Source organism: Branchiostoma belcheri, unplaced genomic scaffold, assembly GCF_001625305.1.
Source record: "Branchiostoma belcheri isolate BF01 breed outbred unplaced genomic scaffold, Haploidv18h27 scaffold16, whole genome shotgun sequence".
NCBI lineage: Eukaryota > Metazoa > Chordata > Leptocardii > Amphioxiformes > Branchiostomatidae > Branchiostoma > Branchiostoma belcheri.
In genome coordinates this window covers 701,811-715,740 of record NW_017803046.1, presented here as the reverse complement: position 1 = coordinate 715,740, position 13,930 = coordinate 701,811, and the positions used below count along the sequence as shown (strand labels likewise).

Below are 13,930 nucleotides of genomic sequence, written 5' to 3'. Positions count from 1 at the left end.
GGACTACTACACACTCAGGGTGAGTCTGTCTGTGCTGACCGGTAACATATGTATCTTGCGATAGATACAAATACAAAAGACAAACACTTAGTATTATACCTCCATATTGGTATTGACCACTTTTCGTCAGCTACAGATCTTGCTACTTGCTACTGGATCAAAATCTATCCAATTGCACATCCTATAGGCCAGGGTACGAGGACGGGGGGGGGGGTGTTTGTCCGTGAATAGTTTCATCAGGTTGGTACGTCACTGAGTAAAGAGACTCTATTTAATCAACTAAGTCTTTTATTCACAGTCGACGTTCCGTCTGTCGCCTTCCTCTTCCTCCGCAATTCTGACTGGTTCACAATCACATAGTACTGCAGCATAGGTGTCCCTGCTATAGATGCATTCCCAAACGTACAATACTTACCTATCTAACGTTACACATATACGTGGTTACAATATGTAAGAACAAACAAAACTTTTCAATCATTATATAAATTGTTTTGACCCAGTGAGAACATCACATATAATAAGAACTAAATACATCACTGCATCAAAGTAGAAGACAAAACATTAAATCAGATCCTTGTCTTGTCTTGTCTCCTCTCGTCATATTTATCTGCCATCCACGTTCCGGCATGGCAACAGACATCTTTCAGAAGGCAACAAAATTTCTTTTCTTTCAAAATCAGGCGAAAATCAATGCGCGCGCTGATGTCATCCATAAACATTACTTGCTGTGGTTTTACGTGGATGTCTAACCTTCATCGACAGATTTAAACAATACTTTGTTTATACCGACGCCACAGGAATACGACTGGAACACCTGCAAACTGGACGAGATTTTCTTCACCTCGCCTTTCAAGCTGACGTGTAACAGGAAGGACACGGTCCATTCTCTGGCGGTCTTCTTCGACTGCGAGTTCAGCGCATGCTCCACCAAGACTGTTCTTTCTACAGGTGTGTAAATTGTCATTATACAACGAGGAAAACTACTTAAAGATAACAAATATACGACGCAGAATAGCCACTACAAGTTTTCGGATTAGCTCACACAAACCTCTTGTTGAAAAGGGTAGACACAACCACATTTCTCTGCCACAAAGAATTTGTCATTACTGTACCCTAAATGAGATTGAAGACGAGAGTGATTTTATTGTGGACTGTACTCTATATGATAATGACCTGTACTTAGTTTGCGATGAGAAAATGTACAAGATTGAAGACGAGAGTGATTTCGAGAAGACGAGAGATAATTTCATTCAATTATCGCACCTTCCTACACATGTGCAGTGTCCTGAAAATTTCACTGAAGCCTTTCACGACCTTCAGCTGAACTTGGTCCGTTATCACCAGTCGACTAGGTTCGGCTGACGACCGAAAACACTCTGACTTGATTTAGGCCACCTATCAAAATTGATTGAAGTGAATTTGAATTAAATTTGAGTCAAATTGCACACGGGGCATGCCCGTTGAAATGTCTGGTGGGTTCTTTAACGTGCGAGGTGGGTGTGGCTCTCCCTAAACACGGGGTCTCCATTTAACGTCATATCAGAGGGACGTCCCTAGCCGAAGCTAGGTACTCATTTACACCCGAGGAAAGTAAGGGTAGTCGTTTAAAGAGCGCCTTTCCCAACTAGGGACAAAACGTCGGGGCATGTCAGGGATTCGAACCCGTTACCTTTGGGTTCTGGACCAAACACATTAACCATTACGCCAAGCATATTGACCATGTGAATTCTGTGTATTTTTCTCCAGGCCCAGAAGCTCCCATGACACACTGGATGCAGCTGACCTGTCATCTTGACCAGCCTGTTCAGGTGAACAAAGGAGAAGAGCTCGAAGGAACATTCACCGCTAAAGCATACAACGTAAGATGTTTATTTTTTTATTTAATATTGGTTTGGCTGTTCAACACATACACAGCCAAGGCAACCCAACTAGCCTGTGGCTATTGCAAAGGGCAACCCTGATGACTAAGACACGACATTGCAATCTAGTATGGAGTTTGACATGGACAGCATAAAGCATGGAAACCAATCTAAAAAAACTGATGGGACAACCAACTTGTTCCCAAGATGAATAAAGAAATGCGTACATTGTGTAAAAGACTAAAATGACGAGGTAAATTGATGAATCACTTGGTGACGAGGAAACAATTTTGTAGGATTTCGGACTTCGATGACTAACAGTGTAATGACCTCCAGTATCTACCTCCAGATTGCTTTGAATACGATGTTAACTGCAAATATGTGTTTGAAAACCAAAATATCAACCGTTTTTATTCATTTTTTTTCGTGCTCACAGGGAAGAGACCTGGAGTTTGACATAGACATGGACTTCAAGGGAGAACTGGGATCCACCAAGCTGTCCCGGGAGTACTACTACTACTGGGGCATGAGCTGCCAGTTGGAATATAAAAAAGACGAACTAGAGGCATAAGCCTTTTGTGCTAAAAGGGTTAGGGTTAGTCAAACTGCCTTAGTCATTTGAAGGGCTAGGGTTAAAATGGATTTTCAAAAAGTACATTTTCTGGTCATTCGTTTAATGTAGTAAGTTGAATCAATCCTACCCCATAGCATACTGATATCTGTGAGGTAGAGATGCAATGTCACTGACGGAAAACGGTTGCTTGTTTTGTATCGTAGGCTGGTTCTAGCTATTTATGGGTGGTACCCAAAACAAGAGATGCCTCAGTCACTTAGCTTATTTTTGGGGCTATTTCAAACGGAAATAATGAGGAAAATGTGCTTAGAATTGGGAGTAAATGTCAATATCAGACAGATTTTTCCTAATTAATAATATTTTTGGTCACCGGGGCTCAGTGGCTAAGGATTGGCAACCAAGGCAAGGATAAATGTATAAGGGTGTTAACATTTTATAGCTTTCACTAGCAGTGTCTTCTAGATATAATGTTTTGTTTTGTTTCTTTTCTTTGTGGGGAGGAACTACATATTAGTGATGTAACGTTTAAATAGTTTGATATTGAGTAGAATCACTGTTTGTCAGTTTCCAATGTCAAAGTTAAGCCAAACAATTTGAATGTAAACATTAACATACTAGGAGTAACAGCTGTGTATAACTCTTTTCTGTATCTTGACAAAAAATTTCAGTTGAATAAAATTTTCATGGGGCCAAATAAATATGTTTTGTCGTCTTTCTACCTGGTATAATGTTATCGTTTAAAAAACATCTATATATAAAACATATCAGGTCTCTGGCTCGATTTTGGTAAGGCTTACATTTTCCACAGATATTAATATAAGCAGAATGTCACTGACACACTGAGTCTATTGTATTGTTTGTGACTAAAACATTCAATAAATTCATAGTATCATTTACAGTATGTATTTCTGAAATTTTACCCGAAATTTGAGTTCATTTATTAGACTGTATAGAGTGTTTTACAGCCAGGACTACCCATGGCCAACTAGCCAACTGGCTATTATAAAGGGCTAGCTCTGGTAACTGGACAGTAAACAATTAACGATATAAAATATGAACGGTTACAATCCAGATGCATTAACAGAAAAAAACAGTCACAAAGAATCCATTAAAATAGTTTCATCAGGTTGGTAAGTCACTGAGTAAAGAGCTTTTTACACAACCAACTCAGCCGACATTGCATCTATAGCAGCGACACCTGTGCTGCCGTGCAATGTGAACCAGTCAGAATTGCCCTGAGGAAGGTGACAGACAGTCACCGAAACGTCGGCTGAATAAAAGACTTGGTTGTGTAAAAAGAGTCTCTTTACTCAGTCACAAACAATCTTTCCAAAGGGCTAGCGTGTCATAGCTGAGTGGACTTGTTTTAGTTGCATATACTTGCAATTAGTTTGTCGCTTTGAAAGCCACACACACAGTTCACAAAACGAAATCATCCGCCAACAGATCACAGAGAAGCCCGATTCCGATGGGGAAACAGTGAATTTGGCTTTAGTGGTGTGCCTGAAGCAAAACCCATTTGGTCTCCTTGTTCATGTTCCTTTTTCGACGTATCTGAAGTTATACCTGTTGGTTGTTATGTAACTGTAATTGTCTGCAGCATGTAACGTCCCTCTGGAGTAACATTACCTGGTACTCTCTCTGACTGCAAATGAAGTCGAACTGTTTTCCATCTTAAGCTTATTTCACCACTTAAGACGAGGTGTTTGTTTTATGCCATGACGTTACCACAAACTTACCGCACATACTATAGAAGACTGTCAGTAAAATACATCACGTTTTCAAGCGTTTCCCTGTTATTAAAGAAAAGGTTGTTTCGTTGCCGGGCTATTTCGACTAACGAAAAATCAAGAATATTATGCAAATAGTTCCCATTGTCAAATTTTTCAACTTTTTTTGTCTTTTAATAAAGTTTTATATCATAATTTTCATTCCATAAGACTGCCCGGCCGGGCCCCGGTTCGGAAATGTGACCACAGCATAAAGGCCACACATACTATTCTATACGAATCGAATCGAATTTGAGTTAGATTTGAGGCAATTTTGTCCTGCCAATCACGCCACGGCCCGACCTACTCCCGAACACTAGCCAACCATGTCCACGTACATCAGAAACATTTTGAAACACTCGGCTGGTCGAAGCCAAACTCCTAACCATGGTTGAGGGGAGTTTGGCTAGGCCATATCCATATCCTGCTACGTGTGACAGGGGCTTTAGTAAGACATATATCTGCTATTTCTATTTTGCTCCGTGTTTAGAGCCCGACAGATCTAGAGGGCCAATGGTGACAAGGTTAAAGGGATACCCACGACTGCGAGCTAAGTTCGTCTGGAAATGGATGGCGTGGATCATGGGGAATACTAGAGTGGAAAACAGAGGGTCGGGTTCGGCAGTAAACTGAGAGTCTGGTTCAAATATGACGCAGCTACGGTACCGCGGAGGAACCGGATTGAACCGGCTCCCTCCCACATTCTGTCACGTTTTCTGACGTATGAGAATCGCTCTGTCACCCCCATCAAACTCCTTTCAAGCCGTACCCGGAAATTCAAGCCGTACCCGCACAAAAATTCTGGTCGTACCCAGAAATTCGTGCCGTACCCGCGAAAATTTCAAGCCGTACCCGGAAATTCGTGCCGTACCCTGTGCTTTTTCGCCGGCCGAGCGAAGTGTTCTCAAGATTGGGCGCGATTTGCACGACGCCATTCGGCAGATAGGTGGCCAGGAATATTTACCAGAGCATAGGCTATATGAGGTTGTGTATCGTTGCCGTACAGGATATTTAGACACGACTTGCGAGTTCTACGCACCGGGGCTGAGCCATTGGGTACGGCGAAAAAGTACAGGGTACGGCACGAATTACCGGGTACGGCTTGAAATGTTCGCGGGTACGGCTCGAATTTCCGGCTACGGCCAGAATTTTTGAGCGGGTACGGCTTGAATTTCCGGGTACGGCTTGAAAGGAGTTTGATGGGGGTGTCTGTAACACAGGAAATAACCCTGTGGCGTAGTGATTCAGTCTAGTCATACAAGCTACGCCAAACATGATCACTAGTCACGGTGTGTTGTTCATTTATAGTCATCCACCTAAAATGACTAATAAACCTACCAACTACTAAATGTAAGTACCTCTTAATAACGGCCCAGAAGAGACCAAGAAATAGTCATGCATAGTCAAGTACCAGAGCTATTAACCAAGGATTGAGGTGTTCAAAAATTCATTCTTTCCTACAACTATCGCAGTGTGGAACTCACTGTCACCAAGTACAGTAGGGGCATTGTCATTTATAGATAGCTTTCAACAATGTTCAGAGTTAGATGCTCAAGTTTAATATACGATGACTTCGGTGTAATATAGCCAGCTGCCACCGCGCCGCTGGACTGTGTAAAGCCGAATGGCGGTTATACCGGCTATACAGATACAGATGGGTAGATTAAGCCTCTGTCACACATAGCCAAATATGGTTATCCCGAGCACTAGCCGAACTCCCCCAAACCTTGGGTAGGAGTACAAAATGTAGGTTGGGAGCAAGGTCGGCTGCGCTAGAGGAATGGTTGAAAACCTTTGAAACATGTGGGCGGGAGGTTCGGCCATGGTTGGCTGGTGTTCGGGAGTAGGTCGAGGCGTGGTTGGCAGGGAAATTTGACTAAAATATAACGCAGATTCCATTCGTATAGAAATGTGGGCATGGCTTAAATCTGGTCAGACTGCTCCCGAAGTTCAGTCAACCTCGGTCGGCTGGTGTTCGGGGGAAGGTTCTGAATGTGTGACAGGGGCTTCAGCCAACCTTGGTCGGCTGGTGTTCGGGGGAAGGTTCTGAATGTGTGACAGGGGCTTCAGCCAACCTTGGTCGGCTGGTGTTCGGGGGAAGGTTCTGAATGTGTGACAGGGGCTTCAGCCAACCTTGGTCGGCTGGTGTTTAGGGGAAGGTTCTGAATGTGTGACTAAGGCTTTATGTACGTGTACAATACATCATGTACGCTCACGTTTTTATCACATTATGCCTTCATCCTGACAGCTTCAACAGATTTACAAATGTCTCTACGGACAAATTAGTGAGATCTGCAGCTGTGCAACTCCGGAGAATTTTTCTGGTCACAGAACAAAATAGACTTACTGACGTTGGCATTACAGGCTTATCAGAAGGATATGATGATACTTGATAGAAAAAAATAGAGCAGCTTATTTTTCTATATGAAATACTAGAACTCAATGCAATATGTTGAGAACACCTATTAGTAACATTTTATTTGAAAAAATATCAGACAATATCGCCTTTAAACAATGCAACTTTAGGGCTGCAAAACTAGATTATCAAAGCCAATTTTCTGAGAATTCTTTTAATGTAGTAAGTTGAATCAATCCTATACCATAGCATACTGATATCTGTGAGGCAAAAATGCGATGTCACTGATGGAAAATGGTTACTTGTTTTGTACCGTAGGTTGGTTCTATCTAGTTATGCGTAGTACACAAAAAAATAAAGAGACCCCTCACTTTTTGGGGGGCTATTCCAAATTCTTTACGCATACAATGATGACGAAAACGTGCTAAGAAATGGCAGTAAATATCAATATCAAAAGATTTCCACATTTTCCAATAACAGATTTCCTTAAACAGAATATTTTTTTTACCGCCCTGAAATTGCATTTGTTAGCTTTATTAGGCCATGTTGATTTGATTATATGGATGACATCCTCCGGGAGCCCCAAAACTGATGCGCGCGTGCGAATAAAAAAAAGTTTTGCAAAAAAAAAGTTACTTTTCATTATGAAATCTACGTGGTCATGAGGGTTGAGCAAATGGCACAGAGTATGGTTTGGCGAATAATCTAGTCTTCAAATTAATTTCTTTACAATTTCGTCTTTTTTCGTTTGATTTTGGCATTCTACGATATTGGTAATAGTTTTTATTAATTTTTTGTAACTTATGGTATATTTCTGCTCATTTTGCAACTTTTTTGTACGATTTACAGTATGGTTGAAAACTTTTTTTTGGAAACAGCTTAAAATTCATGCGCGCGCGGATGTCATCCATATAATCAAATCAACATGGCCTTACTAGAAACTTAATTGCAATTTCCTGCCCGTAGGCTAATTGCAAGTACCTGAAAATAAAGGATGGACAACAGAATGGGTAACCATGTAGTGTGTGACTACTTTAACTACTTAGTACTAAACACTAACTTTTTGGGGTTTGACTTCTTTTTCTGAGACAGCGGAAGACGAATGATCCCACTATTCTGTGCCTTTTCTACGGAACTACGTGGTCTTGAGCTTTTGCGTTGTTTGACGTCAAACTATCAAATGCGTGCAACAAACTTCGAGCACCAACGTGTGAAGTTCAATGGAGTGAACTTCCGCGTGCATCAAGGTTTGTTCCCAGTCTCAGATGTACTCATCATGATAGATTGACTGTGCATGTTATGAAATAATAAGTAAGAATCTCCTGTGACCAGCTGTGTCAGTGTCATTAGTAAGCGTCAGACTTCCGATTGGGAAAAATGCCAGAAGTTCTCTCCAAAGTCTCCCCCGGCAATTGTACAATGTGAAGTGAGATGTTAAAGGTGACGAGTGTAGTTTTTAATGGCTTGAAAACCACCAGTGAGAGTTTTCAAAGTCACTATTCTAGTCACTTATATCTTAGAAGTCCATCTGTGTTGGTAGAAGTCATTATGAAACAAGTTTAAAACTGCAATTTTCAACACGGGAAATTGGACTTACTCAAATTTTCGACTGTACAACTCCCCAGTCTTTGTCAAGGAATGAGCAATTCAGCGCTTCCGTGACGTTCGAGACGGGGGCGCAACATATGATCCACTGTTCACGGAGTCACGTGTGTTATCTGTATGACGTCACAGAAACGGATGATTGCTGATTCCTTGACTTAAGACTGAAGTTGTACAGTCGAAAATTTGGGTAAGTCCAATTTCTTGTGTTTGAAATTGCAGTTCAATCTTGTTTCATAATTCTGGTCACTTATTGACATGATAAGTTGAAACAACACTATCTCAAACGGCTTGTATGTATGTGCAAACCGCTCAGGTAGAAATCCAGTCACCTTCAACTTCAAGTCAACTTTACCGAGTATTCCGTTACAGAGGGGATGCTTGGGTGTAGGGTGAAAGGATAAATGCCTTATTGAAAGACGTCAACAGCTAAAGCCCCCACACTACAGTGGGTGTCACTGGAAGATAAGCTAAAATGTTAAGACTATGCATGATGTACTTAATGACTAATAAACTGGTGGCCGTACCAACTACTAATAAGTACCTAATAACCAGCCCAGAAGAGAACAATAAATAGTCATGCCTTCAAGTACCAGAGTTATCAACCAAGGGTTGATGTGTTCAAAAACTCATTGTTTCCCAGAACTATCACAGTGTGGAACTCGCTGCCACAAAGTACAGTAGGGGCATTATCACTAGATAGCTTTAAACAATGTTTAGAGTTAGATGTTCAAGGTCAAGGTAACAAGTCGTTCGATGTAATGTAGCCAGCTGCCGCCGCGCCGCGTGCCTGCGAAGCTGGTGTGTTACACCGAAGGACGGTTATGCCGGCTGTACAGATACAGATTCAGAACCAAACAAGGTTGGCTGAAGTTCGGGAACGGTCCGACCAGGTTTAGGTCACGTCTACATGTACCTTTCTATACGAATTGAATCGTAATTTGAGTTTTTAAAAATTTCCGAACCTCTCGCCTGTTTTCCGGACCTCTCGCCTGTTTTGAAATGTTTTGAAACATTCGGCTGACGGAGCCAAATAGTAGCCGACCTGGCCGAACACCAGCCGACCTTGCTGCTGACCTACTCCAAACCATAATAATAATAAATGGTTTATTGGTTAAACATAACCCGTGCAATCGGAACCTTTTATAACGCTAAATTGATGCAGGGTTTACAATCACATGATGCACATGATACATATAACATATTTGCTCCACACACTTTTGTGGAACTGTCGCAAGGGTCTGTGCGGCTGTCATTCGGCGCCACCAGGTGACCTCAATACGACTTTCCCCAACCGAAGTTAAGTACCCATTCACACCTGGGTGGAGTGAGGAAAGTCGTGTAAAGTGCCTTTCCCAATGGCACAACTTGTCCTCTAGGTACAACTCGGGATCAAACCCAGGTATCACCATTTCATAGTCGAACGCTCTACCACTACGCCACCCGACGCCACAACCATTGTTGAGGGAGTTCGCCTGGTTTTCGCGAGTGTGTGACAGGGGCTTTAGGTGTGTTGTGTGAACAAGCCATGTTGTAACCTATCTTTAACAACACCTGCCAAACACTGTTCCCTTTTATAGATACATAAGACGCCAAAATGCCACATAATGAATTGAGGACTCAATGGATTACATCAACCTCTTTGTCAAGCGATGATTTACAGAGCTTTTTAATCAGAAAAACAAAATCAGTACTTATGATTCGTTATATGGTACGTTAAAACGATGCACAATCTTCATGTAAGTCTAAATGCCTTCGTGATTAATTTAAACAGCTTAAGCAGCTATTCTAAGTTGGGCCTAAGGCCAAATGTAGTCCTAAAAATATATCGTAGATTCTTAGTCTGTCAAAGAAAGAGGCCATTCCCCAGTCAGATAAAGATTACAAACGTTATCTACTCTCAGTAAGTGTTAGAAAATCGCTTAATGACGCAAAGAATATCTGGGTTATCTGTCTAATGGTGCTCTGATGTCTATTGTCTCTGATGTCTGATATCAACTCTCAGAAAGTGTTATAAAATTACATGATAACATAAACTTTATAGTAGTTTATCTGTTTATTGGTACTCTGATGTCATTATTGATAACCTAGCTAGGCTTCTGTGTTAAAATATCTATCTTGATATAACTTTTGTTTTAGAAAGCAGCAAATCATACTGGCCATAGATTGATTGTACAGGAACCTACATGACACCCTTTTCAGGCAAGGCCACAGCAAGTAATTTTTATGGATGACAAGGCTCTAATTTAATGTTTTTTTTGGCGACGCCTCAGGGGCGGAGCCCTTAGTATAGTACTGCGATTGAATTGCCAGGAATTCTAAATATTCCACGCACGCATTCCCTAGGGAATTCATTTTTGGCAACACCTTGCGGGTGAGGTCTTCCCTCCCAGCTGTTTAGCTGTTTTTCAATGACTTTGGAGCTTTTCCGACAGCTTGGACAGGATCATTGTTTGGAATTGAACAAGGTCAGCATTTGAAGTCAGACGTTTCAAAGGAGATGTCGTGATTGTCTGAATATAAACCAATATGTCACCGCGTTTGGTTGTTTTTTTTAGTAGTTTTCCTTCTCTTTATGAAAATTATGTGTTTGGACATAAGGCCATGTTGATTTGATTATATGGATGACATCCGCGCGCGCATGAATTTTCGGCCGTTTCCAAAAAAAAAGTTTTCAACCATACTGTAAATCGTGCAAAACAGTTAGAAACGATACCAATGTCGTAGAATGCCAAAATCAAAGGAAAAAAGACAAAAATGTAAAGAAATGAATTCGAAGAGTAGATTATTCGCCATAACATATTCTGTGCCATTTGCTCAACCTTCATGACCACGTAGATTTCATAGTGAAAGCAACTTTTTTTTGCAAAACTTTTTTTATTCGCACGCGCGCATCAGTTTTGGGGTTCCCAGAGGATGTCATCCATAAAATCAAATCAACATGGCCTAAACCCAACAGATGAATTCAAGTTCTTTTCAATGCAACTTTGTGAGGATAAAGGAAAGACGCAGAGACAAGGCTTTCCGCACACTGGGCACGGGAGACTTTTAAGACGGACTATATGATACTGGCTACGTTAACCCTGAGTTATCTTTTCCTTCTTGAACTGACGTCCCTTGTCGTAGAAATCCTGTGTCGTTATATTCTGTATGACCGCATAACAGTGGCACATCACTTCAGCACACATATTTGTAACCGGAGAAATGACAGGGACTACAATAACAGAGAACTGTATAAGTAATTACAAGGGAACTGTTCGGAGTTTCATCAGGTCTTGCACTATCATCTTCTTACAAGTTAGTTAGAGAGTGCAATCGTACCACAGCTCCCATATACACCGATTGTTCAGCATATTCATGGTTTTCAAAATGTGTACATTCTCCTCGATTCGATTTGAACAGTCATTGGCGAGGTTTTCGAAATACATATAAAATAGGTCATTACAATATATACACTAAGATACCGTAAAACACAGGCAATGTATCATCGTAGTACAGACGTATGTACGTCATCCCAGTAATCTCTAACTGGTGATACTGTGGCTAGCAATGCATTACATAGCCTGCACGTGATGGCTCTGCTACTGATCTGGTTCCCTCCCATGTTGCCTTCTTTCTGTCGACGATGCTACTACTTAATACACAATGATATCAACATGCTCCTTCTACCATCATCAACAATATCGAAACAAAATTTTACACAAAGGAGACTGGAGTCAGTTGTCATGATCAGCTCTGTGACCGGGAGGCTTGAGTCAGCTGTGACCACGGCTTCTGGCATGTGTGATTGTCCCGGCTATAACACGGCAACTGCCGGCTAGAGCTTGCGCACTAGCTAAGGCACATGGTATTGCAACTGTATGGACAGAAGAAAGGCAGTGTCATTAGTCTGATAAGGTGTGAGGCTTGTTGCTAGTGCCAGGACAAAACAATAGACAGGACCTCACACATTGAAGGTATCTATACATGAAATACAGCTCCTACCATTATTGTATATGATACCTGACAAAACTCAAGTTTAAATGGCTACCCTCTATCCACAGCAAGTAAGTCAACAGTAATATGCTTCTCACCGCGCCTCATAAAGATCTCGGCCAAAACATATCGTGGTGCGAACGTCACAGCAAATGGTAGCGGTTTGAAATGTATTTCTTCAAAACAAGGTGTACATTTCCTAAACAAGTCATCGAAACGTAGAAAACAGTTGAAGACCAGGCTGATATAGAATGTGCGTCAAAAGTACACTTGACATGACAGCTGTGAACTGCATAAGTAGCAGTCCTCCCGCGCTTCATAAATTAACTTAGCCAAAACTGGCCGACGTTACCAAACATCCATACCCTGTAGAATTATCGATAAAAGTACGCATGAACTCACCTTTTTTATGTCTGTATCCCTGGTTGAGAGAAGGCAAAGGGGCTACGTATCTCCACGCCCGCCGGCCTGGGCAACTGTAGGAAAACAGCGGTGATTAGCCTCGTGTCATTATCGCGGGAACCGAAAAGGAGGAAACAAACGCTTATAACCTTACTTCTTTACCTGTAAATATGTTAAGAAGTGGCTTCCTTCTTTTGGCAAGAAGGTAGCTTCGTTTCCTATTTGAAGATTTCGCTTCTCATTGAGCCTTAGGACTCGGCTACTAAAATCTGAAGTTTGTTTAGTATAAACTATTTTTTTTGCCCTGCCCAGCAACAAGCTTGACACCTAATTCGACCAATGGCAGCCCTGATTCTCCCAGACATCCAGATACCACGTGTTTCAGAATCTCACACGCCACATGCCTTGCATTGGCCGTGAAAAAGGTCTATGTCGCCATGTGGGCCATATGGAAATTTAGGCCGGACACGAAAACCGATCCTCGCCCGCTAGGTTTACGTTGACCAGTGCACGGGGAATTCCCGTTTGTACCGAACGGGGTTTCCTTGTTTGTATCGCACGGGCCACGCTCAAACTTTTCCGGAATTGACCAATCAGAGCATCCATGTGCTCTCTTCTCGCGTGCTTTTCCACAAGCAGGACGGTTTCAGTTTATCGAGGGCGACAAGACAAGTTTGGCTATCCTGTCTAGAATGCCCCCACACACATTGCAATGGACATCAAAGGCAGATTATTGTGGGAAACAAAGTAGTCCAGCGCTACATTTCATACTGCTACCATTTGCTTCAAAACAGGGTGCACATTTCATATTCAAGTCAAAAAACGTAGAATTCAGCTGTAGACAAGGCTGATATGTCCAGCGCAAAACTTGACACGATTCACAATCAAAACCACACGAAACAACCACTGAACAGGCCGGGTGGTTACAGGGGAGACTGTAAGTCTTCTATAATGTCTTCTATGAGCGATCCGAAATGTGAAGTCGTCGTCAGGAAGTTCACACACGGAAGGTTTCTATACATAAAATGCACTCCTACCATAAGTATATGATACCTGTCAACGCTCCTGTTTAAAAGTGTACCCTAAATAAAAGCACGTATGAACTCACCGTTTTGGGAGTCTGATCGCTGGTGGAGAGGAGGGCAGTTGTTCTCAGTGGTCCGGGGTACGGCCACGCGGAGTGCGGGCTCGTCTGCGGGCTCGTCTCGTCTAACAGTAGAAGCGACTTAGTTGAATATGTTCAGGGGTCCAGTTGTAAGTATTGTTGATACGGCAAATGAGTCAAATAAGTCAAATAGTTTGTCAGTTGGTACAACGAAAGTTTAGTACGTCCTCGCGGGTAGCTGGCGACCGACTGAATGAATCGTATGGTGCCTCGTGCACGGACCACCCA

General features: G+C 42.0%; 1 pseudogene across 1 annotated transcript in view; it reads left to right on the top strand.

Moving 5' to 3' along the window:
* Positions 1–3,131, top strand: part of LOC109466171 — a 10,692-nt pseudogene extending 7,561 nt beyond the window's left edge. Inside the window, exons 8-10 of the transcript XR_002140011.1 lie at positions 798–948; positions 1,747–1,859; positions 2,296–3,131. The product of XR_002140011.1 is annotated as a protein arginine N-methyltransferase 8-like (transcript). The remainder of the gene's footprint in view (positions 1–797; positions 949–1,746; positions 1,860–2,295) is intronic.
* The last annotated feature ends 10,799 nt before the right edge of the window (positions 3,132–13,930 follow it).